Below are 24,900 nucleotides of genomic sequence, written 5' to 3'. Positions count from 1 at the left end.
TTCGTCATTCTCCACGTGGACTAGTTTTTGGTGTTTTAGACCCCTTTCCTCTCCGTGAACAATCGTTCATTCATATTCTAAAAAATTTGTATGGATCTTGGGCATTCGTCAACATATACTGTTCACGTGGAATGTGAATGGCCCCCAAATTGCCTTTCATACTCATAAACTCATTAAAGTCGGTTTAGGTTGTCCAAATTTTTTAAAGCGAGAAAGTTTCACTACAAACTCATCAAAACAATGAAGTAATCAAAGTAACCCCGAAATAATGATTGATGTAAAAATTTTAAAGTATGTTCAAAAGCATCGGAGTTGTTGCTAAACTTTTGAAATAGGAATTGGATCTTGCTCAATGCATGCCAGTACTCATTTTAAAAATATCAAAAAAATTTGTATTCAGTATATTTTCAAAATAATTTATATATATTCCAAAAAGTGATCAAAGTCACCTCAGTTTACGGTCGAACTAAAATTTGGTTGTTTTTTGTAACTTTAAACTCCCAAAACTGCTGCCGTGGTCACGGTTATACATTAAACAAATTTATAGCCAGAAAACGAGGAAAAACTATAGTTTTGTCAGTCTATGAGAAATCCACTAGCTCATGAATTCTCACACGAGTCAATCAGCAGATTTTGACTTGTTCTATGAGCTAAGCTTCTTGGCAGAAAGCTCCAACTGGGGCGCTGCCAGTCAATTTTCCTGAGTCGCAGGAAAACCCCTCGGAATTTCCCATATCTGTTCGCACGTAGGAAAAACCCCTTTTTTCGGTTTCCGCGGTTGGTAGACCTGCACTCGGCTGTCTGTCATAACAAGCTTTCCAGATTCGCACACCACATGCTACGTGTTCACGTGCGGATTCGATCCAGTGGGTGGGTGGTGACGGCAATGGTGGTGGTGGTGATCCGACCTGCCAGCTAATAACAATAACAAACTCGTAAAAACCACCCAGTTCTTTGACAGTTAACACTACTAAATGTTATCTCATCGAGAGAGTTGTGAGAACGAGAGAACGAACACGGTTCGCGAGAGTGCGGGAAAAGCTCCGAGCGAATGAAAACACGTATCCTTTCGTTCGGTGGCATTTTGCCTAACCGTGTGTTTTTTTTCGCAGTGCCAGAACACACGCACGCAATGAAATGGAAATTCGCTCCCCCTATTCGGTCAGCCATCATGAAAATCGCTCACAGTTTGAGGTGAAATGTTCGCACGTAAGGACATCCGCCCGCGCTGATCCCGAGTTTGGTGAAAATTGAATTTTTTTCCAGTGTGCACAAGGGCAATGGGATTGGATTTTGGGACAACATGGATGAAGAAGATGGTTGAGATTTTGTGCCATATTCGGAAAAATGTGTGGTTTGGTGGAAATCGAAGAGTGCTTTCTTGAAATATTGACGAAAAACGAAACGAGGGGCACTCCCAAGAAAGTGAAATCCATTTTCATTCCCCGTTCTCCATCCGACACCGTGCTGATAAGAGCCACGATGAGGTGAAATCAGAAGCAGTAGCGAATTTCGATGCTGATTGTGCAAATACCAATCAAACTAATTCGAACCGAGACCGAGGTTAATTGAATTAAAGTTAAACAAACAGTTTCACCTTCGGACGCCTGAGGCCGTAAGAAGTGTGCTAAGTGCCAGGCCAAGACACGACGGAGTTTTCTCACGATAGTGAATGGCTGCTAGTATGTGAGTGTGCAGGCATGCAGATTTTCTCCTGTTTGACAGTCCAGCAGGCTGGCGCTTTGCAGAAAGTGGTCTCAACGTGTCATACCGTCGTAGGGGAGCAGCAGCAGCAGCCTGGAGTAGTAGCCTGTCCCGGTTGGGTGGGGGAGGCTATTACCGTGCTGAAGACCCGGGCAATGAACGGCCACTCGTAGAGGTAATGGAATTTTCGCGGATTTTGCGACTTGTTACGCGACGTGAAACTAAGCGGTACAGAAGATTGTGTGACTTGCTGCAAGACGCACGTGGGACTGTGTGTGTGTATGAGGTTGCGAAAGAAATTTGAGAATAATCCGGTGGTTTGGTACAAAAACAAACGCGTGTGAAACTGGAAGAATTGGAACTTGGGCAGCAGGTCGATTATCCTATCGAAGTTTGCTGCTGGGCAGGTAAGGCTTCCTTTTTGCTTCCGCGGTTTATTTCCAACAGAGCCCTAGCGATGCTTGGTGAATGTTGTTGGTATTTAAAGTGTTTTATTTTTCTTATCGTCACCTCATTTTAATTCAATTTACTCGAATTCAGTAGTTTAAGTACGTGGAATAAATTAGGGCAGAGATTGTGAAATAGTGGATTGTGCAAAGGTTATTCGAAGTTTTCTACATCGAGTTCAATTTGTAAAACTTTGCTGCCCTTTTCAAGAAATAGTGCACCAATCTGAATCATTCAGCGGTAGACCATACGTCTTGGCTTCCAGAACAGGGCTTGTTTTTGCTTACATTGATCTGTTCCATTAATTGTGGTGGCTTAAGGAAGCATGCCGCTACTCTTTTCGTTATTTCCTGGAGTGTGTATTTTATAAGATGTTGAAAATGAAGATTGTTAGTTTCATTAGTAAATCGGGAGTACCGCAACTGCTAAGAGATTGGTTATAAGTTAGTATACCCGGATGACCTTAATTGGTACTAGGCTGTCCGTACATTGACGATTGTCGCCGTCTACAAGTTCTACAAAATGTTGAACGGCTTAATATCGACAGCGAATTGACAACGATTTATTACAAAAAAAAAAAAAATATTACGAAAATTGGCCGAGGCCTCACAGACCCTTATAGTCGCATTATATTGTTTGCTGGTATGAGCAGTGGTACGAGGAGAGCTCAAAATCGTAAACTTTTTTGATTCAATCTCCAAATACTGGTTTTATTGACACCTCTCTGCAGAAGAAATTTAGTATGAACAAATTCTCATGAAATGATAATACGTTTTAGATCGGAACTTCCTCGCTGGCGCTGCAAAATCTAACTTTTCAGCCTTGCACTTAACTTGTTGTTAAAATTTAACTTTTTTCTTGAATATCTAGAAACTGTAGCAGTTAGAATGCAATAATGTTTAACAAATATTTGCACATCATCCAAACACACAACTTTGTAAGTAATACAAAAAAGATAGCTCCTATACAAACCGAGCTATTACCGATAAAAAATCATTTTTATCATCCCCATATCACAGTTAGGCAAAAACGAGCAGAAAAAAAACAGTACCGTGCTGGATCGAAATCCGTACACCTAAGCACAAGATAATCTTCGACGGTCAATATTAAATCAAGAAATCACATATTGCTTTAAACTGCAATGTTTAGTTATAGGTATACTTATATTTTATCACTATTTTCCAGCAAAATGATTAAAATCACTCCGAAACTCGAAAAAATCATGTTTAAATAGAACATGTTTTGAATCGAAATCCGTACACAGTTTTTTGTCTGAATCAAAACCCGTACACTTTTGAATCGAAATCCGCACACACGCGATATAGACTGGATCAAAGTCCATACAACAATAAATCAAACTCCGTATAGATGAAGAAGTACAAAAATGAACATCTTTTATTTAAAATTTATCTTTAAATTACCGAATAAGTATATTTGAGGCTCAACTGTCTCCCAAAGTTTCACACGGTTTTCAAATTTTTGATATCAGCTGAAATAGTGCAATTTTCGTAGCGTTTCGTAGTAACCGGAACGCCGGAACCCCTCGAAGCTTCCCGGTACGACTTTCCCTTGCGCACCTCAGTCACAGCTCGTTTAAAATTGTTTGCCGTATATTTATACTTGTTTTCATCCATTATATGCTGAAAACAAGAAGAAAGTTCCACAATATATGCATGATACACACGCTGTACGGATTTCGATTCAAGCAAATAAAAAGAATTAAAAACCGTACGGCACAGTTTTTGTTGAATAAATACAACTTACACTATTTATTAGGCAATATACAGTTCGAAAATGACAAAGACTTACCTTTTCCATCAATTTTAAAAAGATTCACAGAGTAAAACACTTATATCCCACTTGAAAATCGTTTTTATCTGAAGAACGTTTCCTTAGTAAATTCTCTAACGATACAACGAAATGACAACTGAAACCGACACACGATTGATTTTTCATTTTTAATATTTTTATTTCATGGACTGGCGCATAGTTTAATTTAACAGAAGGCCAACAACTCAACGGATATGTACATGTAACTATCATATGAATTTTCACTTTTATAATGCTTTAAACTGAAGAAAAACATCAAGGTGTACGGATTTCGATACTGTACGGGTTTCGATCCAGCACGGTATAGGATGAATTATAATCATAATCACCGAGCAAAATTGATTGACACATCTGTCCCTTGCAACATTTACACAGTCTGTTTGGGAAGGGAAGGAAAGAAGTGTAATAATCGTTATTGTCGGAGAACGAATTTTGCATCTCCATCGATTGTGACGGAAAGGAATACATGTCACTGTGGTAAGTGGTCCGTCTCCTGCGTAGGCGCTCTTGTTTCCCGAGCCACGTTAGTAACTTTAGCCAAGTATCGGCAATTAAATTTGCCTGGAGAGATAATAATTCATCTGGGTATCGCTTTTGACGTAGCAATACATCCTACGGCAACATATGTAGGGGTATAAATTGAAAAACCGAAAACATCGAGAACGTCACAAAAATTGTCCACATTCCAATGCCAAAAACTCAGTCAGTTTTCAACGGATTTCTTTCATTCTTACATCATTCAATTGAAAAATTAGCTATGCATCCACAAAAATGCGGAAAATTGTGATTTTGGGGCGCTAACTATACTCTTGAAAAATGTAGAGCCTTGTTGAACGCATGTTTGGACCAATCAGAGCTGAAACAAAACTTTTTTCTTCAGCACAGGCAACGTAACTGATTTTAGCGCAGCAAGCCTGTGCAGTAGAGATGCCAGATGTTTCAAAAAAAAAAAAATCTGCAACTGCCTTGAAAACGGGTAAAATCTGCTTGGAATCTTAAAACAAAAATCTTGAAACTCGTGCAGGCAAAAGTCCGCAAAAATCTGAATCGAATTTTGACCATTACCAAAACGCGTCAACTTAGGTGAGAGTTCGCATAGCAAATGCTCGCCAAAATCGCCGCTTCAACGTTAAATTTACGAGAAAACTCATTTAAATCTCTGAAAAAAAAAGTGGCTAGGGTCACCAAAATTCACGGGAGTGGTTGAATAACTAGGGTATTTGTTATAACAAAAGTTCACATCAATGGACAACGTAATCCTAATTCCCTAACAAAAAAGGGTATTTGTTCTATTATTCATTTCATTTACCGACGTTCACGAAGAATGCACGGATTACACTCCAGATTTACACGAAATCATTGAACAATGAAACAAAATATGGTTACATCCTCTCATGGAATAGCCCAGCTATGGACGATTAATTTTTAATTTTAATTTTATTCAATAATTTACTTGACAGTATGTAGTCTTAATAAATAATAAAAATAGCGTCAAGTTTACAAAATATTCGAATTTTTCAACTTATTCACAAACTTGCGAGATGGTTCGCCAAGCTCAAACAAATCTTCTATGCTCGAGAAGGTCCTGATTGCAGTGGTTATAGGCTCCGTCGGGATACGGAGGAAGATTTTCCGGATCACGCCAGGGAAGGTCACGTAATGCTAGTCGGACAAATCTTTCCAGAACACGTTCGATCCTTAGACCAAGTTAACTGATGAGGGTACCAGATCGAGCTACAATTTTCAAGAAGTGGTCGTACTAGAGAGCAGTATAAGGCTTTGAAGCAGTGAGAGTCTTTAAAGTCACTACCTCACATCTTCCAATACTAATTATCAGCCAGTTCTTATGGCACCACTCGACGAATAAATTCAGCAAATGTTGCAAATGACGACAATCGTCGATTGTACGAACTACCAGATATAACTTTAGATCATCCGCATATACCAACCTACAGCCAACTCCTAACCGTAGCATTGCATCATTGAAGAATATAGCGAAAAGCAAAGGCCCCATATTGCTACCTTGCGGAACTCCCGATTTATTAGTGAATTGCGACGAGACACAAGAACGAAGTTTCACACGCAGTATCCTTCCACATAAATACGAACTTAACCATTCCAGAAGTGGACGCGATGCTCCTAGCCGTGACATTTTACGTATGTTGTCGACTTCAGGAGTTAAGAATAATGAACGTCTTTCTTTAAAAGGGTTAGATTCCTCGGGTTATCTTAACCGGTGTGCAAAGGTCCTTTTCGCATTCGAAAGGCTTAAACACACAAGGGACAACCTCTGAAATCTAGCGTTCGGATTAAGAAAGATCTGTGCGAGTTCGTATTTGCTAGTGGTATGATTTTATTTGGTAGCAAATCGGGTTTATATACAAAAATTTACAAATTGTAATCTTACGAACTATGCCTACGTATGGAAGAGAAAATGAGAGAGAAGATTCTCCGAATCTTCGTAAGGGAACAAATAAGAACGCGACAGAATTTCCATTCGCCTAGTCAGGTCAAATTTGCCTTCCCCTAATCCGGTACCTGAACCGGAAAAAGGTTTCGAACGTTATTGGCTTTCTTTACACGCGCCTACGACAACATTCATTCAGGTAGTTACAATGTTTTACAAAGCACCGGATTTGCATTCCCTATTTCCCTACTTAAGATGATAATGCGTACGCAGACGCGCCGGCTGATAATAGGACTTATCGCCCTTTTCTTTGAGCATTGTCCGGCCATAATTCACATAGTCATTGACGCTGGCTAAACCTAACAGACTGAGAAAATAGACCGCTTACGATCAGTGCACTCGCACGGATCTAGATATTCTATACCTGCTTCTAATCTAGCACCCGCACGAAGGGTCGGTCGGGGATTATCTATGTAGCAATCTCCTCTATGAAGGGAACCTATTGCGATTATTAAATCTATTCTAATTCCTTTTATAAGAACAATATTAAATGAGTTGCTGAATGACTATATTGTCAAGTTCTAAATAATGCGTTTGCTACATTCTGGACCCCATAAATCTACTAAGATTTATCAAAAAACTATTACGCATTATTACAAAATTATACATCTTTTCAAAATAAACATATTGCATTTACGGTTCAAATAAATTACTAACATATTACTACACTTCATCTTCTGTGGTGTGTTTCGCAGCCGTGTAGCGTCTTCTGGCGGTCTCCTTAATTCACGATTAGCCATGACTGTATCTAACGTAGATATACATTGCTGCTATCGCTATTTTCAGTGGCAGTATCGTAGGCTTCCCAATCGAGACAAATAGTTGAATGTTGTGGACAGTTTTTTCTGCCATCTCTCAGATGAGCGGCTTTGAAATTTATTCTCTTCTGCCATAATCTGATGATAAATTTGGTAGTGTAGTCTCCGCCAATCGGAGAAATCGTTTTTATTTACGAGGTCACACTCGCCGTTGAATAAGGTTTCTTCTATTTCTGTAACAGGTTGATTACCGGGTAACGTTCAACCGTCGAACCGTAATTCGAAGTGTTTTGGCTCATTATACCATTTAATTTCTCCGACATATTCTATAGTAGCCTCATCTACCGTATTGTTTTCAGACTATACCCAACGCCATTGATCTTTGGCAGTGGTATCCAATATTTCGCCGACTCGGATGTTAATGTATGATGGATATTTTCTTTTCGTATTTGTTACCCATGCTAGCACTGTCTTCGAATCTGTCTATAATGTTGCAGATTTTATGTCCAGACGTATCTCTTTTTGAACGACGTCTAATAGCCTTGTCCCCATGACTGCCTCATGGAGTTCCAGACGTGGAATAGATAGTGGTTCAATTGACACAACTCTTGTTTTAGCTGTTATTAACTGCGTATTGATTCCAAAGCTTGTTTCAGTTCTAGCATATACACAAGCTGCAAGTGCCTTTTCAGAGGTGTCAACGAAAACATGTAACTTTATCGGAGCGTGCTCTGTTAGAATGCATCTCGGGATCGATAAGCCTTCCGCTTGTTTGAGTTTACGTAAGAAGTTCAGCCATTGATCATACAGCTCATCCGGAACAAGTATATCCCATTGTTTGGAATATTTGTGTAGTTCCTGCATTAGTATCTTACCATGCACAACTAAATGAGAAATTAGACCCAGTGGATCGTAAATACTCATAAGCAAGGATAATACTTGTTTCTTCGTAGGTATTTCGTCAATATTGAAGATTCCTGCTCCTTTATCATTATGATTAAATCGGTAACTTAGCATGTCTCTACTGGTGTTCCAATACACACCTAATACCTTCTCAATTTGAGATTTCTTATCTTGGAACGGTTTTATATCAGCGCATAACCGTCTTGTTACAGGTATACTTCTCAGCAATTCAGTATTATTCGAAGAGAAGTTTCTAATATGGAAGCCTCCTTACTGATGAATTTCGGTTACCTTTTGTACAAGCTCCTTTGCCTTTTTTGGATCCCAAAAACTATCAACGTAATCGTCGACGTAATGTTGTTTTATTATTGCATTTATGGCTTCAGGAAACTGTTCCAAGTATCTCTCTGCGTTATGGTTTTTTACAGCTTGCGCGCAGTACGGTGAACAAGTCGAGCCAAAAGTCATGACTTGCATGACGTAAATATCCGGTTTTTTACTACTGTTGCAGTCGCGCCATAAGAAACGTTGCGCATTTGTCTTCACGGCGTATTTTCACTTGATGGAACATCTCCACATACAGGTATTTTTCTTTCCCAAATAATGAAGTCAGTTGATCTGGACCGGGCAGCAACATTGAGTTCAAAAATACTCCATTTACTTTTGCAGCTGCGTCGAAAACTTATCTTGGCTTCGGTGGCAACTTGTTTTGTTGAAAACGATGAAGTGCGGAAGATAATTTAAAGTTGGAAGTTTCGTAGCAATTCCTGTTGATTGAGCTTACGAATATATCTTTCTTCTTCTTCTTAGATTTTTACCCACGGAAGAACTGTTTAAGAGGCTGACCAAAATACTGTTCTAATAACGTTCAATCGTATTTCGGCCTCAATAGCGTTTACTGTCTTCAAAGCGTGTTGTTGCAATTCCGATGGGTCGAGTTTATCTATAGAATACTTTAGTTTTATAATCATCGAAGGTATTGGCTTAACTTCATACAGTTCAACCTTTCAACGTGTAATCACTAGCACTTTTTATATTTGTGGATATCTTCTTATAATTTCACTGCCTTTAATTCACAGGCAGACTTCGGTTACTTCTGACAATTTTACTTCAAATTCTCCGCAGATGAGAAGCTTTTTCTTGTCGCTTTCAATTCTTCTTAATGTACTACGGCGATAGAATCATTTTTTTCGCTCAATAATTTTTTCTATAACTTCTATGTTGAAGATTTTAACTTTTATTGATGTCTCATCGTTTCTCCAATTTAAAAACGAAACGCTTGCAAAGTTTGTTGACAGCTTGATGAATTTTTGATGTATTAGGGTTTGTTCTTTATTTTCCTTCAAAACATCCAAATTTGCAACCTTTACGGAAGGTTGCATAAGTATTCCTTTAGCATTCAAATTAGCAACCGTTGACCTTTAACGGTTCCACCAATTTATTCCATTCACTTCGTTCTTTTGCCGAAGATTTCAGATTTATACGTCTTCGATTCAAAAAAGTTAACTCTTGAACCTTTTTCCAACGAGTTTTAACAAGTTTGAGAATCCTCGATTTATTATGCCATGTAAGTTTTTCAATAACCTTCTTCGTAGTTTCATCGACTGAACTTGCATTGCATTGTATCCAGCGCCTTTCTTCGATGTCTTCCTGAATTCCATCAACTTTAACATTTATTAGCGATATGACGTTCTTGCTAACATCTTCATCCTGCGTTGAACATGTTTTAAATTTAGTGGATTCTAGCATCATTTTTTTCCTTGTTGATATTCTATTGCAGCTGAATATTCCAATATGTTCATCCTTTTGGCCAATTCGTCGTATCGTGTTCCAAAGCATGTCTGGAAACTTTCCAAATTGTTTCACCTTGTCGTTAGGTGATTCTGCAATTTCCGACGAATATTTTGGGCTTGAGATACATCCTAGCATTTCAATATTATTCGATAGGAATTTGCTTTTACTATTGAACCCATTTTCATAGAGGCTCTTGACAGCCGCGCTCAAAAGATGAATCTCGAGTTTTATATCCGCATTATGATGTTTAACTATTGCACTCTCTGCGTAGGAAAATTCCTCAGGACATTTAAAACCATTGCAGCTCCAAAATTTCATTGCTGCATCAAAGAATACATTGTCCTTCATGACAATTGTAAAATTTCGACGAAAATTCAATATCAAATGATCTTTTATCAATTCCACTGATCGTTGCTTCCGAGTAACGTAGTTATTCAAAACATCATTTCTGGCCACACACTGCTTTATAGTGTCTAAGTTGTTTTCAGCGTAGTTGTAGCTTACTATCGGTTTGTTGCGCCTAATTTTCCATGGTGATCCTGGAGCATATCTTCCGTTTTTGGAATTGATGGCATCTGCAGGTGATACTCTCGGTTTAATAATGTTACCAGGTCTTCGTTTTAAAACCGAAGGACATCTCAACAATTTATTATTATTCGATGAGAGTTTTATGCCCTTATGTTCATTTACTTGATGAATTTTAGGGTCTTTCTTTTTATTTTTGAGCTTCCCTTTTTGAGAGCTTATCTCTGATTTTTGGCAATCTTGATAGCCTTGTTTTACTGGACATACTTTAGTGGCATTAGCTCGTGCAGGTTTCTTTTCCACAATCTTTGGGGAATTAACAAGAACCTTTCGCGGTTCTATTGATTCTTCAGAAATGTTTATTCTTTTAACTGCTTTGAATATTTCTTCATTTCCTTTTAAAGGCTTTGGATTAGATTCGTGGTGATCAACTCTTTGGCGATTCCCGAAAATTACAACAGATGTTGTATCCTTGTCTTTGAGTGACTGTTCATCTTGTGCGCTTTTCCTGGCACACATAGGAATTCCTGGCGGTTGTCTTGATCTCCGCCTCATTGCATGCGCTTCAACATGTGGTTTCAGCCAGTCGTTTAATTCATCTAAGTCTTTGACTTGAGACTTTTCCTTAGTCCAACAGATTTGTATGCCGAAAGAAAACTTTCCAACAATATCCTCCATCAGCTGAGGATTATTTAATAGGCGAATTTCATTCATGGCCTTTATACTAGACACAAATTTGTCTAGTGCATTGGAGCAACCCGTTAGATTCGAAGTCTTACGGATGTCATTGAGCAGGTTTTTATATTCCAACTCATCCTCGTACCGGGTGAGTTGATCCAAACATTCTGGATCTGCTAGCCTGTTCTCTGCTGGAACATGATTTGCTTCTTCACTAAAGCGAATCTGTGATGATTCAGTCTTCGTTTGATAAACTGAATACATCTTTCTTGCCATAGTTTCTCCATGGTCTTTAAATCTTTGCGATATCGTATCGCTGGTCTTTAAACATTGCATTATTGCAAGACCCATTTCGATGTTTGTGCATTTAACACAAATCCATCGTTCCTCAGGTAATGGTAGCCTTCTAAGGTGTCCACAGTTTAAATGAAATCTGCGATCGCACTCATCACATGCGACCATGTTTTCCTTAGAATCTTTCTCCTTGCACAAGCGGCAACTACCGTTAGGATTGTTAACAAAATAACTCATCGTTGAGTAATGAGGGCGGTAGCGGCTTTCTGATGATTGTTTCTGTGGCTTCGTAGGGTTGATCAGATGACTTCCAAGGTTGATCGCCGTAGAAAGAATCGTCGCAAGGTTGAAAGAAAGGACCGATACCAACTAGCTCCTCTCTGGAGTGACGCCAAATGTCGACTTCAGGAGTTAAGAATAATGAACGTCTTTCTTTAAAAGGGTTAGATTCCTCGGGTTATCTTAACCGGTGTGCAAAGGTCCTTTTCGCATTCGAAAGGCTTAAACACACAAGGGACAACCTCTGAAATCTAGCGTTCGGATTAAGAAAGATCTGTGCGAGTTCGTATTTGCTAGTGGTATGATTTTATTTGGTAGCAAATCGGGTTTATATACAAAAATTTACAAATTGTAATCTTACGAACTATGCCTACGTATGGAAGAGAAAATGAGAGAGAAGATTCTCCGAATCTTCGTAAGGGAACAAATAAGAACGCGACAGAATTTCCATTCGCCTAGTCAGGTCAAATTTGCCTTCCCCTAATCCGGTACCTGAACCGGAAAAAGGTTTCGAACGTTATCGGCTTTCTTTACACGCGCCTACGACAACATTCATTCAGGTAGTTACAATGTTTTACAAAGCACCGGATTTGCATTCCCTATTTCCCTACTTAAGATGATAATGCGTACGCAGACGCGCCGGCTGATAATAGGACTTATCGCCCTTTTCTTTGAGCATTGTCCGGCCATAATTCACATAGTCATTGACGCTGGCTAAACCTAACAGACTGAGAAAATAGACCGCTTACGATCAGTGCACTCGCTCGGATCTAGATATTCTATACCTGCTTCTAATCTAGCACCCGCACGAAGGGTCGGTCGGGGATTATCTATGTAGCAATCTCCTCTATGAAGGGAACCTATTGCGATTATTAAATCTATTCTAATTCCTTTTATAAGAACAATATTAAATGAGTTGCTGAATGACTATATTGTCAAGTTCTAAATAATGCGTTTGCTACATATGTTATGGTCAATACGATCGAAAGCTGCCTTCAAATCAGTGTAGATGGAATCAACTTGCGCTTTTTGCTCGATATGTGAAATGCACATCGAAGTAAATTCCAGTAAGTTACTATGAACTGAGCGGTTCGGCATGAAACCATGTTGCGCGGTAGAGATGTAATTTTTAGTGGAATCGAGCATTACGTTACTAACAATAATCTCGAACAACTTAGAACCAGCTGAGAGACTAGTTATGCCTCGATAATTTCTGACATTTTGACGATCACCAGATTTTAGGACTGGGAACATAAAAGATCGGGGAACTTCCGTTGCTCGAACGACTTGTTGAAAATGCAGCGAAGTGGGTTTACTAGCGCATTGGCACAACGGCTTATAACTATAGCGGGGATGCCATCGGGCCCCGGTGTATAAGATCGCTTAAGTTTCTTTGCGGTATCCATTATAAAGTCAGTGGTGATTTCAAATGTTGCCAAATCAATCAAATCGGCCGGAACATCAGCCGTCGCAATATCCGCCTCGGCATCGAAGGCGTAATTTGTAAATTTGAGGCGAACACTTTGAAGCTTGAAGTATTCTTAGTATAGTGAATGACTTTATTTAGTAAAGTAATCAACAACGAAAAAAAAAACGTTCGTTCATAAGAAATACCAATTATTTGTGGAATGATGGCAGTTTCTCCGAAACACTGTTTTTTGCAGAGGATTGCGGTGTTTACGATAGAGACCCAGCAGATCAACTGAAATAAAAAACTAATATTATTTCATAAGTTTAGAAGTGTGCCGGGTATCTGAACGATCATTTTTATAATATTTTGGTTTCAGTGCAAACGGGAAAGTTTTGACGTAGGACTACGTCTTTGTCTTCTGTACTAGATTACATTTTGTGAAATTGAAAATGGAACTGGCAAATGTTGCGTCAGATTGCAAACGATTATAGCAAGCGAACGACTTAATGCATCTTAGTCATTTATGTTTCGGTGGATAGATAAAATGTGTAACAATTGTTAAATATAATGTTTAACATTGTTGCTTCACTGTTTAATGGTGAAAAAAGGTGAAAAGTTCCAAGGTCAAGCTTTCTCATACATTTCCCTCGCTATTGGCTTGCTTTCCGAGCACGGCTAACAATAACATGGACGGAATAAATTCCACTGCCTACATATTTTGACTCAACAAAGTGTTTTGTTCCGTTTGTCTTTCTCGAAACTGCGTGGCCACGCCCTAATGGCAAAAATCTACGCTGAATTCGATACAAAAGACTGCGTGTAGAAAATTCAGCTTCAGTCTAGTTTGTCACACAATAGCGAGTGGAGTATAGCTGTTAGAGGTACGCGACATTGAGAAACGAGAGCTGCATACGAGGCAACTTCCAAGCACTGCGGAATATGTTACCTTTATTTTGCATACGGCAGCAACAGTTACCATCGTATGCTGCAGGATATTTTGCTGGCATAGCTACTGGAGGGCACAGCGGAGAGCAAACTTTATTATGCGCGGTCAAGCAAAATATTCAATGCTACCGATGGTGCGACCATCAGCGTTCTGTAGCACGAATTTCATACTGAAGATTATGGAATCGGTTCTTTTCAGAACTATAGATGCTTGAAGATAAGAGTTTACAATAACGACCAAAACGGTAGTGTTGCCTTTGAACAGTTTATCGCAGCATTTAATATATACATTTAGTCCCACGTCACCATTTCATACAACCCCTAGGGCTGTATACCTTGTAGTATTTTCCGAAAAAATGTGTTTTGAACGTCAAAAATTGCATTAAATTTTTTTCCGGCAAAGTTAAACTTCCTGTATCAAAAAACGATTATTCTACGACCGGGAAATTCAATAACAAACATTAAAAAAATGAAGAAAATCGATTCAGTACTGTTACTGCAACCGTAAACACGGCAAAGCCATTTTTTGGGAAACGCGTATAAATTTTCAAGTTTAGCTTATGCGGTCGTCACGGGGCCCGCTTCAAATCGCTCTCCCTATTGCTCAGATCTATATAAAAATTTGTGAAAATGTTATCAAGAAGCTGTACTAAGATAATTTAATATTTTTTTCTCGAGTTCTTGAAAACTAAAAAGTATCTAATCCCATAATAACGAGTTTGTTGACGATTGAACAGTTGATGGAAAACTCATGCATGCAACGTTTGTCTAGATACATAAAAAACAACGCGCAGCGTAGCCCCATCTCTTTTTTATTTTTTTCATGATACCGTGAGCGTGGCCCCGCCCACTTATCGCGTTAGTCCTCTCCTCTATTTAAGACAATCATTCATCCGTCCACTGACTCTCGCACGATTCGGGTGTATATTTCAAAATCGGTTCCAGTTTACATTCATTCATCATGTTTTTCGTGATAACGTTTCTATCACGTAGGTGATAAACGTAGAAAAAGACGTAGAGCCAGTCTTAAGGCTGCTAACGCCACGGCCAGTACCCGTGTAATAGAACGATAATCATCCTGCAAGTGGCAATTCGCAATGACGAGAAACTGAACGAGCGTCACTAATTACCCACGGGAATGTTCTTCCGAATATCCAAGCTATTCGGCGCGCAAAGAAAACCTCGATACCCAGCTTTGTAGAAAATCAACCCAACCTTCCTTTTACTTGCTCTCAATTGAAACAGTTAATCAGTTTTTCACATCTCAGACCTACACAGTACACGCGAGTTTACTATTAACAGCATAAGATAACGCAGTTTTGGAATAAGCCACACTTAAAAAAGTCAATTAAGGGCATCGTTAATACCTACCTATAACTCATAATAATAAATATCCAGCCTGCAATCAATTTTTAGAGTGAGTTTATCAACTTCTCGTGTGAATTTGTTTGGATGCAAATAGAATAAAAAATAGTTTTCATAGATTGCCAACCAAAAAGCGCATTAATAATATAAAAGCGTTTATTCGTGATCTTTGTTCGCAAATTTGACTGTTGAGAAATTTTGCATCAGTTGTAATTGTTGCATTATTCATCTCATTAACCCGAAGTTCACGAAGAATGCACGGATTAAACACCAAATTTTCAACGAAATCGATGAACAACTAAATAAAACACGCTTATATGCTCTTATAGAATCGCTCAGCATTGGACATTTGGCAAACTTTGCTAGATTTATCCTGAATTTTGTAAAACAAACTAATTTTTCACAACGCTTCCATGTCCATCTCAAAACTTGAATCACTGCTCAATTATTCATCTCACGACGCCCCCATATTCATCACACTGTTAATCATGAATGAATCACACTTTCATGAATGAGCGTAGCCGCAGCCCGTCGTAGTAGGTTACCTAGATATCCGCTGTAGTTGTTTACGTGTAAAATTGGTGATCTAGGTAACCACTGCAGTGCTGTCGATTTATGTCAATTAAGTCGGAATAATGCAACATTTTCAGTTTGATTTTGTAGTATTAGCAGAAACTGATTTGGCAACTTTTGATTATCTTCAATGCAGTGAAAACAGATGAAAATACGTGCAGTTGAAATTTAGGATTTGTAAAAATTCATCTCATATATTTTTGATAATTGAAGCTTGTTTTTGGAAATCTGAGGTGTACATTTCAAAGATTAAAGTGTTCCCAATGTAGTGAGTGATTTTGTTTAGTAAATAAAATAAAAAGTGGTCCGTTAATGCTGAAAAAAACTATGGTTGGCTACTGAACGGTTGTTTTCCATCGATTAGTAGATTGGTTTAGTTGAAAAATATGCGTTTTTTTCTGTGGTCAATAGTGTTTTCCTGTTGTATGAGATGAATATATGGGCTGAGATGAATAATCGAACAGTTCCCCTACTTGAGTATCTTTTTTTGTTTCATTTTCATAACTTAGTCAGTTTCCAACGGATTTCCTTCGTTCTTACAGTAATTTATTGGAAAACTAGTTACATGGCCACCAACATGTAGAAAATTGTACTATTAAAAAATGTAAAGTCTTGTTTGGATCGCAGGTTTTGATCGAACAGAGCTGAAAATGGAGCCAAATACTATCCAACATGCATACTTTTGGAACTAAGGCCTCAATTCCATACGTTATTTTGAAACTCAATATGGTGACTTCCGAGTTTGGAAAAGAAGTGTTGCCGGAACCAGATTGATATCTAAAGGCCTTAAATCGATCTCAGGTGTCATTTTGAATCTTTTTATCAGTCACCACATTCAGTAACCTTCAACATTGTTTTCGAATGACTTCAATCCAACATAAAACGGATACGGCTTTTGAGGCTATTCACAAAGAACTGCTGATCAACCAGATCATGCGCCATCGAACGAAACAAGTAAGGATCATACGACGGTATATCTGAAAAATATGGCGGGTGACGTGAAAATTCCCATTTTAGCATTTTCATGCAAGTTTTAACGATTTTGACAATATGAGGCCGAGCGGTGTCACACAGTGGAATCACCTTTTCGTGTTTTTGTGCTTCTTGAGGCCGTTCTTCTCGCAGTGCTTGGTTTGATCATATCAATTGTCGTCGATACTGTTCCCCAGCGATGGTTTTGTTCGGTTTCAGCTACTAATTATAAATAACACCGACCTGGTCCTACCAAATACACAGTATAACACTCGCAGAGTGTAATTTTCATTTCTTTCGGTTGCTGTAATGAATCTATTTTTCATAACCCGTCACGATGCGATGAAAAAACGGCGTTCGAGGTCTCTTGGCTCATAAGGAACCTAAGTGCCTTAAATTTTTATTATGCCCAAAGCGTGCAATCGCTTGGAAATAGCTTGGCGGGTAACTCCTAATCTCGAAGCAAGCTGTTCCTGCATGGATACTCATCGAGCGATTCCTTCAATTCAATTGCGCTTTAGCCTCTGTTTTCTTTGATTCAAATAAGAAAAGTAACTATTCCCGAGAATGACGATTATTTGGCATAGAATAAGACATTTTTACACAATTAAAAGTAAATCCCGCCAAAACACGTTTCAACTGACTAAAAAGTAGCAGTTTTAGCCTTTTTTCTTAGTTATAATTGCATAAGAGATTCAGTAAGGTCAGTGTCATTTGATGAAAATTTGAACATCGTTTGATCCTTCCGAGAAAACAATCATATTCGTATGCAAAAATCTTGTTTTTACGACAGTAGATAAGCTTGTATTAGCTAAGTGAAATCAAGAAATATGGACTGTTACATTCACGTTTACATACGTATAGCGAAAATTAGCTTTATCACATACTGAAGTCCCAGAAGAAAGATAACTGCGCAATTCATTATTTACAAGCAATAGAGAAGCTCAACTCTAAGAACATGTCTGGATAACCCCCCGAACACACCTAATATGACTATTCAAGACTAAATTGGCCATAAATCCCAAAACTGTTATGAATAGATAATCAGGTATATGAAGAAAATATCATAATATTAGTCGCACAATTTATCATAAAAACATTAAGGCACCGTCTGGAAGCGCCACCATCCGGCGGAAGCAAGTGCAGAGGACATTCGACGGCTAAGACGTCATCATGGTGTTGCTACTCGTATAATTTGTGCCACGCATTATGCTGATTCCGCCGGTTCGTTCCTCCGATCGGTGGCAGCGGATGCCAAAAAGCCGAAAGAAAAACTCATTTCGTGATAGCAATATAGACGCCATCATCTTTCTTCCGTGCAGCCGTCGTCGTCGTCGCTGTCGTCGGGTACCTCGGTCTGCCTTCTGCGCTGTGGGTCCATTTCACTCTCTCTAGGTACGAGGCAAGCAGACACACAGCCCGAATCCTGAAAGCCTGAAGATGCGGACGTCATCGTATTCGGCGCGTGGTGGAAGAAGTGCCATCCTTTGGCTTACTTGTGCCAGTCAGTGTCAGCACTATAAATTTCCCGTTGGAATTCGATTGGATGCCTTCGCTTCTCTGTAGGATTTTTGCGCCTTGCGTCTTTCAACTAAGAGACGGATCTTCCATTTGCGTAATTTCCGACAGGAATAGTTTCTTGTTCCGTCCGGATGAAAGAGATGACGGGTAAGCGATTGAATTGTCAAGATGTGAGGAAAATTTCTCAGCTGCATCTAGCAAACGAAAGGAAATGTATGTTTTAATTACTTCTCGATTCTACAAGGGTACGAATATTAATCATCGATAGTATGCATTCTAATGTTCCCTCAAAACGAACAATGAATCACAAAAAGCAATCATCAGATATAGACCAACAAAGCCAAACGTGAGCTTATCTGCACAGTATCGTAAACCGAAAAACACCCAATCTAGCTGAAAAAGGGAGAACGTTCCGACAAAACAAACAAGTCAAACGGAATGCCCACATAAGCGCAAACAACCGAGCACACATTCAGTGAACGGCGGCAATTCAGCGGCAGGAAGCAAACGTCTCAAATTACTTCGCGATTCGAATTCCGAAATTTTCAGTTATTTTCCATCCATGGGCAAATTGGCCCCGGTACAGACCAGACCAGACCAGACCAGACCAGAGCTGCTTGCAAATCCGAGCCCGAATGCAATGAAAAGTTGGCACGATTGTGGCTTTGGTTCTTCCTTTCGGAAAACACTCATTTGACAGGAACGTCCGAAGGTAGCAGGCTTCCAGTAATGGGTGTGTCTCGTGGCATAGTGCAGCGCAGTGAGGACAGTCTACATAATCCCTGGCTTTGACTCTGATCTCGTGACGGCCGCGACGGGCAGCGGGTGGATTGTTATTTGCTGCCGCAAACGTAATCCAACCATTCTCTTCTGTGTTCCTTGGGGGTGGGAGCGCGGGTGCACTCTTGCACTGTATTGCAGTGCTTTTTTGCTCGATACGATTCGATAAATACCTAATTGTTAGCACATTGGGCGCTGTTCTTTTGTTAGAGCAGTTGAGTTGAGAACAACCGAATTCAAGTCTGAAGAAAGTTTTTATGGCGGTGTAAAGAGATTGCTTTTGAGCAGGGATTATCTAAATATGCATATTTTTTATCATAAAAACTCATATTTACCCCTCTAGTGCCCAGTGCCGTTTTTACACGGGCTTCAGTCAAACTTCTAAAAAGCTTCAATAAATACTTGAAAAATGTTTATAAAGGTTTATAGTGATTTTAACGAAGTCCGTCTGAAAATTAACTTGGGCACTAGACACATATGGAACCAAATAGAAAATCACGCAACAAATAGTATTGCGCTCGATTCAGAAAGAAAACTTATAATTTGAGTAATGGCGATTCGGCTAAAATTAGATAAAACGATTATGAGAAAGAAAAACACGATCGAAGCAAAACCACTCTGTTTTTCTGTTGAGGGTGGTTAAAATTTAATCGAATATCATACACTACAATTTTCAAAACTTTTAGTCGAAGTAAAATTACCTAATGTTGTGTTAAAAGTATATCAGGATTATTTATGTTTTTTAATTTCAGTTTTTCATTTTAACAGTAAAATAATATCGAGAAAAGATTCATTTTTTCAATTCTTCTCTATATGTAGCTTGTCTTGATTGATACTAAAACTCCAAAAGGAAGGAGCTTTCTATAATCTCTTCTTCAAATCATTTTCATCTAAATTCTAAATTAAAAAGACTATAGCTTTTTACCCATTTTTGTTGATCCCCTTGCGAGCTCGAAAGTGCGTCAAAAGGCAGCAGAGTAATTTCTTACCGGGCTCATTGTTTCTATTTTTGCTTACCGGAAAACTTCATTGAAGTCTTGATGACCATACGCACTTCCGAGCTGGCTTAAGGCACCGAAATTCACAGGAACGGACCGAGAACCTTGTGGAATACGAATAAGTTTTTGTTAGACAATTTTTTTTCTTGGGTATCTAACGAAAACTTAGATATAAGAAAGGGAGATTATCATTTTATTTTAAAATAATTTTTCAATTACCTAATAATTTTATTTTTCAGTAAATGACCACAAATTATTTTTTTTTATAATTAAACGGAAATTCAGAGTATTTTTTAAAATTTATCCCCTAACAACTCTTCACCATCTCTTGTAATTGTTCAAAAAATGAATTTATAATAAAATTATTTTTTTTGGCGTCAAATTGAAAGTAATCAATGTGCTTTTCAAGAAAAACGTTACCATTAACATTTTTCAATGTAGACGCATGGTGATTCATGGATGCTTTCTGATGTATTTAGTGACCTGAAGGATTGAAGGACATTCTATCAAGTTTGATACTTTATGTAAAATTCAAAAAGAAAAAAAAATTGATATAAGAATGAATCAAATTATTGATAAGTAATTTTTATGTTTATTGATATTTTTTATCCGTTTTCTCTATTTTAATTTAAATTTATTATCTCTTTTTAAATTTTTTAATTAAATCTGTCGTTTGTCGTAACTTGGAAATTTAACTTCCAATAGCATTCACGAGGACTTCCAGCTCAAAATGAAGAAAAAGAACACTTTTCTTGCCTGACTAAATTGAAAATTTACTACGCCAATTTATTGCTAGAAGAACTATACCAATAAATTGCCGATCGAAATTTCAAGTCTGAATTACAAAACTAGTAAAGCAGTCACAGTTACAGATAATAAAATATTCTTTTACGAAAAACTTCACCAAACCAACGAATCCAATAAATTGTATTTATTTTTTTTTTTTTGAAGTAGGGCTGCGTCTATCTGAAAGATCGTGGTTTAAATTAAAAAACTAGCAATACAACCATGGAAAAAGTGGTGCTTATGTTGCAGTCATTTTTTATAAGATTTTGAGTTTTGGCATCAATATATCTGATCCTCCCAGTTGGTCTCGAGGTACGATGGTGGCCGAACAAGCCAGTTGTCGTAGGTTCGAGTCCTGGCTCGGGAGAGACTGTTAGTGTCAGTAGGATCGTAGCACTAGCCCCGCAATTGTGCTGCACACTTTAACAGTTGGCTGCGAAGTCTGTGTATATTAAACAGAAGGTGAAGGTTCAGAATCGGAATATAGCACCCAAGGCTTTTTACATAGTTTTTGTTAAAAAAACTTTATCTGTGATACAGTGCCCACTGTGGTTTGCTCTGCACAGTTTTAGGCAACTGAAAAATCTATCTGAAAAACATAATTTAAAAAAATTGAGTGACCACCAATATTTTTGAAATCAATTTTTGTTTTTAAAATAATTTTTTTCAGTGCAGAATCCTAAATTCATTTTTTTTAGTTAGTTTAGTTTTCAGATAATTTTCTAGAAGTTATTCATAGACAACCATTTTCTATCTTCTATCATTATTTAGATATATTGATTTGTGAGAAGTATATCTCATCAAATATTAGTCCAGATAGATTTTCAAAAAACAATTGCAAAGTTGCGTGGTTTAGTGAGGCCCAAGGATGGAAAAAATCGCATCTTATAACAATCATTCGTTTATCATTTCTTAACGTGCCATTCCTAAGCTTTCAATCCCAGCAAACATCGCTATTAAAAATTACACATTATCACGCATGCAAGAGACAACTTTGAGCAAAGAAAAATATGGTGGCTTTCTTCTATGATTTTGTTACAGTATTGCCTGCTTTATGCGGAGCGAGCAACATATAGAGAGTGTTTCACGGAAGAAAAAGTGGCTACATCGCTGCGTGTGCTTGGTCAAACTGTGAAAATTACCTGTCGAACATGGATGGCAACGACTGGCAGGGCCCTTCGAATTTCATTATCTCCACGAAGGAAGTGGACTCCAACGCACGCAGTTCATTTGACACACCAATTTTCCCAAAAAGGTACTGTTGTGGCTGACAATCAGCGAGAAGCGGATGTCAAAGCCGCTCTTCTTTCGCTCCGGACTGACCGTGAACGGGGAAATTTATAATAAAAGGTGCCTGCCAAAAGTTGCGTCATTCATCAAGAAATACCATAAAGGCAAAAACGCGGCGTACTGGTGGGATCTGCCGTCGGCCCACTACTCGAAGCAATCGTTGGAGGAGATGGGGCGTCCCCTAGGGCAAAACTGAAGCGGAACATCTACTCCAACAATTTTGTCGCCAAAAATTGATAAATAAAACGAAGAAACAATTCAAAAACATGCCTTCACGCATGTTTTCGTCCGCAATGGCGATTGTTCCGGTGAATTGCCACCCATGAACCTCTCTTATTCGTTACTTCCCATACGGGAAAACTGTGTGACGCTGCTCTGGATGGGACAAAGGTGTAGGTAGGGAATGATTTATGGGTAACTATTTCTTCAAAATAAGGTTGCAGCTATTAAAAAAAAAACAGTGAGAGCTTAGCTTTTAATTTTTTTAATTATTTTTTCTATTTCTATTTTTTATGAATATGTTTATTTTCATTCCCATTTTCTAAATTATTATTTTCTGGTTTTAATTCTTTATTTTCCAATCTTCTATTACCTCTCTAAATCCATTTATATTTATATTTTTTGCTTTTAATTTTTTTTGCATGGTGTTTATTGTTACTGGGCAATTCTCGCTTAAACCAGGCTCTTCAAAAGTTTACTTTTTTTGGGTTAGTTCGATTGTACGCAGTAAAAAAAAAGATAATTGCACTTGAAATTGTTTCAGTTAATGGACCCCAAAAATTTCAAATTTTCACCAAAACCTCCTACAAACAGGAAGGAAGTGGAACGCATTTTGGAACCAGTTGGCAACCACCAATTTTTTTTTTTAATAATTTATTAACACTAATATTTAAGTTACATTTTAGTTCGTATCACATACTAGTACTTATATCATAGATTAACAATTGATCGCCTAGACTAAATCCAATCATTATTACACAATTATCATAACATGTAATTACAAATTTCGTTCTCAATCTGATCATTATTGAAGAATTTAACAAATATTCAGTAAACTTCCAAATGTTCGATTAAATGCCCCTCGGTTATTCCATCTCATTTCTCTAATTTCTTTTTTAAACATAAAAAAGGATAGCTCTTGTGCCGTTTCCGTTGGTGTCAATATTATATAAGTTGTTCCTTATGAATAGAGCCTTACATTTCGCTCCTGGGTCAACAAGCTTTAAACCACCTTTGAAATAATCCAAATATACTTGATTTCTGTTTAATTTAAAAATGAACCCATTCCAAAGAAACCTTCCACATGCTGTCTTTATTTGTGCCAGATGATTATTTGAGGGAGGCACAACTTGTGCGACGTACCATAGTTTAGGTAAAATGTACAAGTTTAAAATTTGACATCTTTCAATTAAACTCAATCGCCTAATACTATGTAAAGACATCGATGATTTGATTTTCATTATAAGCTTTTTTTCTAGTTTGTGTCAACGGTTAAGTTCCAGGTATTTTCAAAAGTTACACCCAAAATCTTGATACTATTAGTTTCACTAATTAACTGAGGGCCAAAGGGCGCTTTATTAAATCGTATAAAGACCGATTTATGCAAATTATTTTTTATCTGGGCATATTTAGAGAAGTTTTCAAATATGCTTAGTAATAGATCGAACTCTCCATCGTTCCTTACGAAAACAACTATCTCGTCCGCGAAGGCCATAACGTTGATAAACTTATCATAAACGAGAATTGGTGCAATACTGTCAGCTATTTTTCTAATTAGCGGTTCCAAATATAACACGAACAATATCATGCTCAGCGGGCAACCTGGCCGCACAGAGCATTTGATATCAAGCGCTTGTGTGAGGGAGCCATTTACCAGAATCTTTGAGGAAGCGTTGTTATACAACTTTTTCAAGCAGTTAATAATAGCAGGAGGTAATTCCAATTTTTCCAGCACAAGCCATAGGTAATCGTGATTAACTCTATCGAAGGCTTTGTTCAAATCTATGCCTACGAGACATCCTTTGAATCTTTTACTCTCAAGTGACTTGGTTAAAATTCTTCGTACATCCTTCAAATTTTCAACACACGATAGATTTTCTTTACAAGCAGTTTGACCTACACCAATAATTTTTCCCAAAATCTTTTGTATTCTCCCTGCAATTGTTTTCATAAGCAGTTTATAATCGCAGTTTAACAAGCTGATGGATCGATAATCGTCGAGAGTTTTACGTTTTTTAGGAATTAGTGTAATGATGCCTTCACTAAAACTTTTCGGCGGATGAAGGGTTCCATCTAAATAACCATTGTACACTTCCAGTAATTCACTTTTTATGCAGCCGAAATTGTTAATGTAAAATTCATAACTGAGACCATCAGGGCCAGGGGTTTTCTTTTTGGAGCAACTGTTCAGAACAGATTTAAGCTCAGGTTCTGTAATAGGGAGCATTAGCGCAGACTGATCTTCACTAGATAGTTTTTCTCTCAAGTGAAGAATCGGGTTATCATCATTGTCATTATCTAAATGAAGTTGATTATTCAAATGAATATCCGTCGCAAAGGCCTCAGAGTAATATTGAAAGA

At 38.0% G+C, this 24,900-nt stretch overlaps 1 protein-coding gene across 8 annotated transcripts in view; it reads left to right on the top strand.

The window, feature by feature from the left end:
* The first annotated feature begins 1,177 nt into the window (after positions 1-1,177).
* LOC129724144 (uncharacterized) overlaps positions 1,178-24,900 on the top strand; it is a 292,991-nt gene continuing 269,268 nt past the window's right edge. For 6 of the 8 annotated variants that reach the window (XM_055678799.1, XM_055678801.1, XM_055678794.1 and 3 more), the window contains exon 1: positions 1,179-2,111. The gene's annotated coding sequence lies outside the window, so the exon portion shown is untranslated. Of the gene's footprint in view, positions 2,112-24,900 lie in introns of all 8 variants that reach the window. The other 2 variants (XM_055678798.1, XM_055678795.1) reach the window with 2 other exon arrangements.

This window comes from Wyeomyia smithii, chromosome 2, assembly GCF_029784165.1.
Source record: "Wyeomyia smithii strain HCP4-BCI-WySm-NY-G18 chromosome 2, ASM2978416v1, whole genome shotgun sequence".
In the NCBI taxonomy this organism is placed as follows: domain Eukaryota; kingdom Metazoa; phylum Arthropoda; class Insecta; order Diptera; family Culicidae; genus Wyeomyia; species Wyeomyia smithii.
This window is presented reverse-complemented; position numbering and strand designations above follow the sequence as displayed.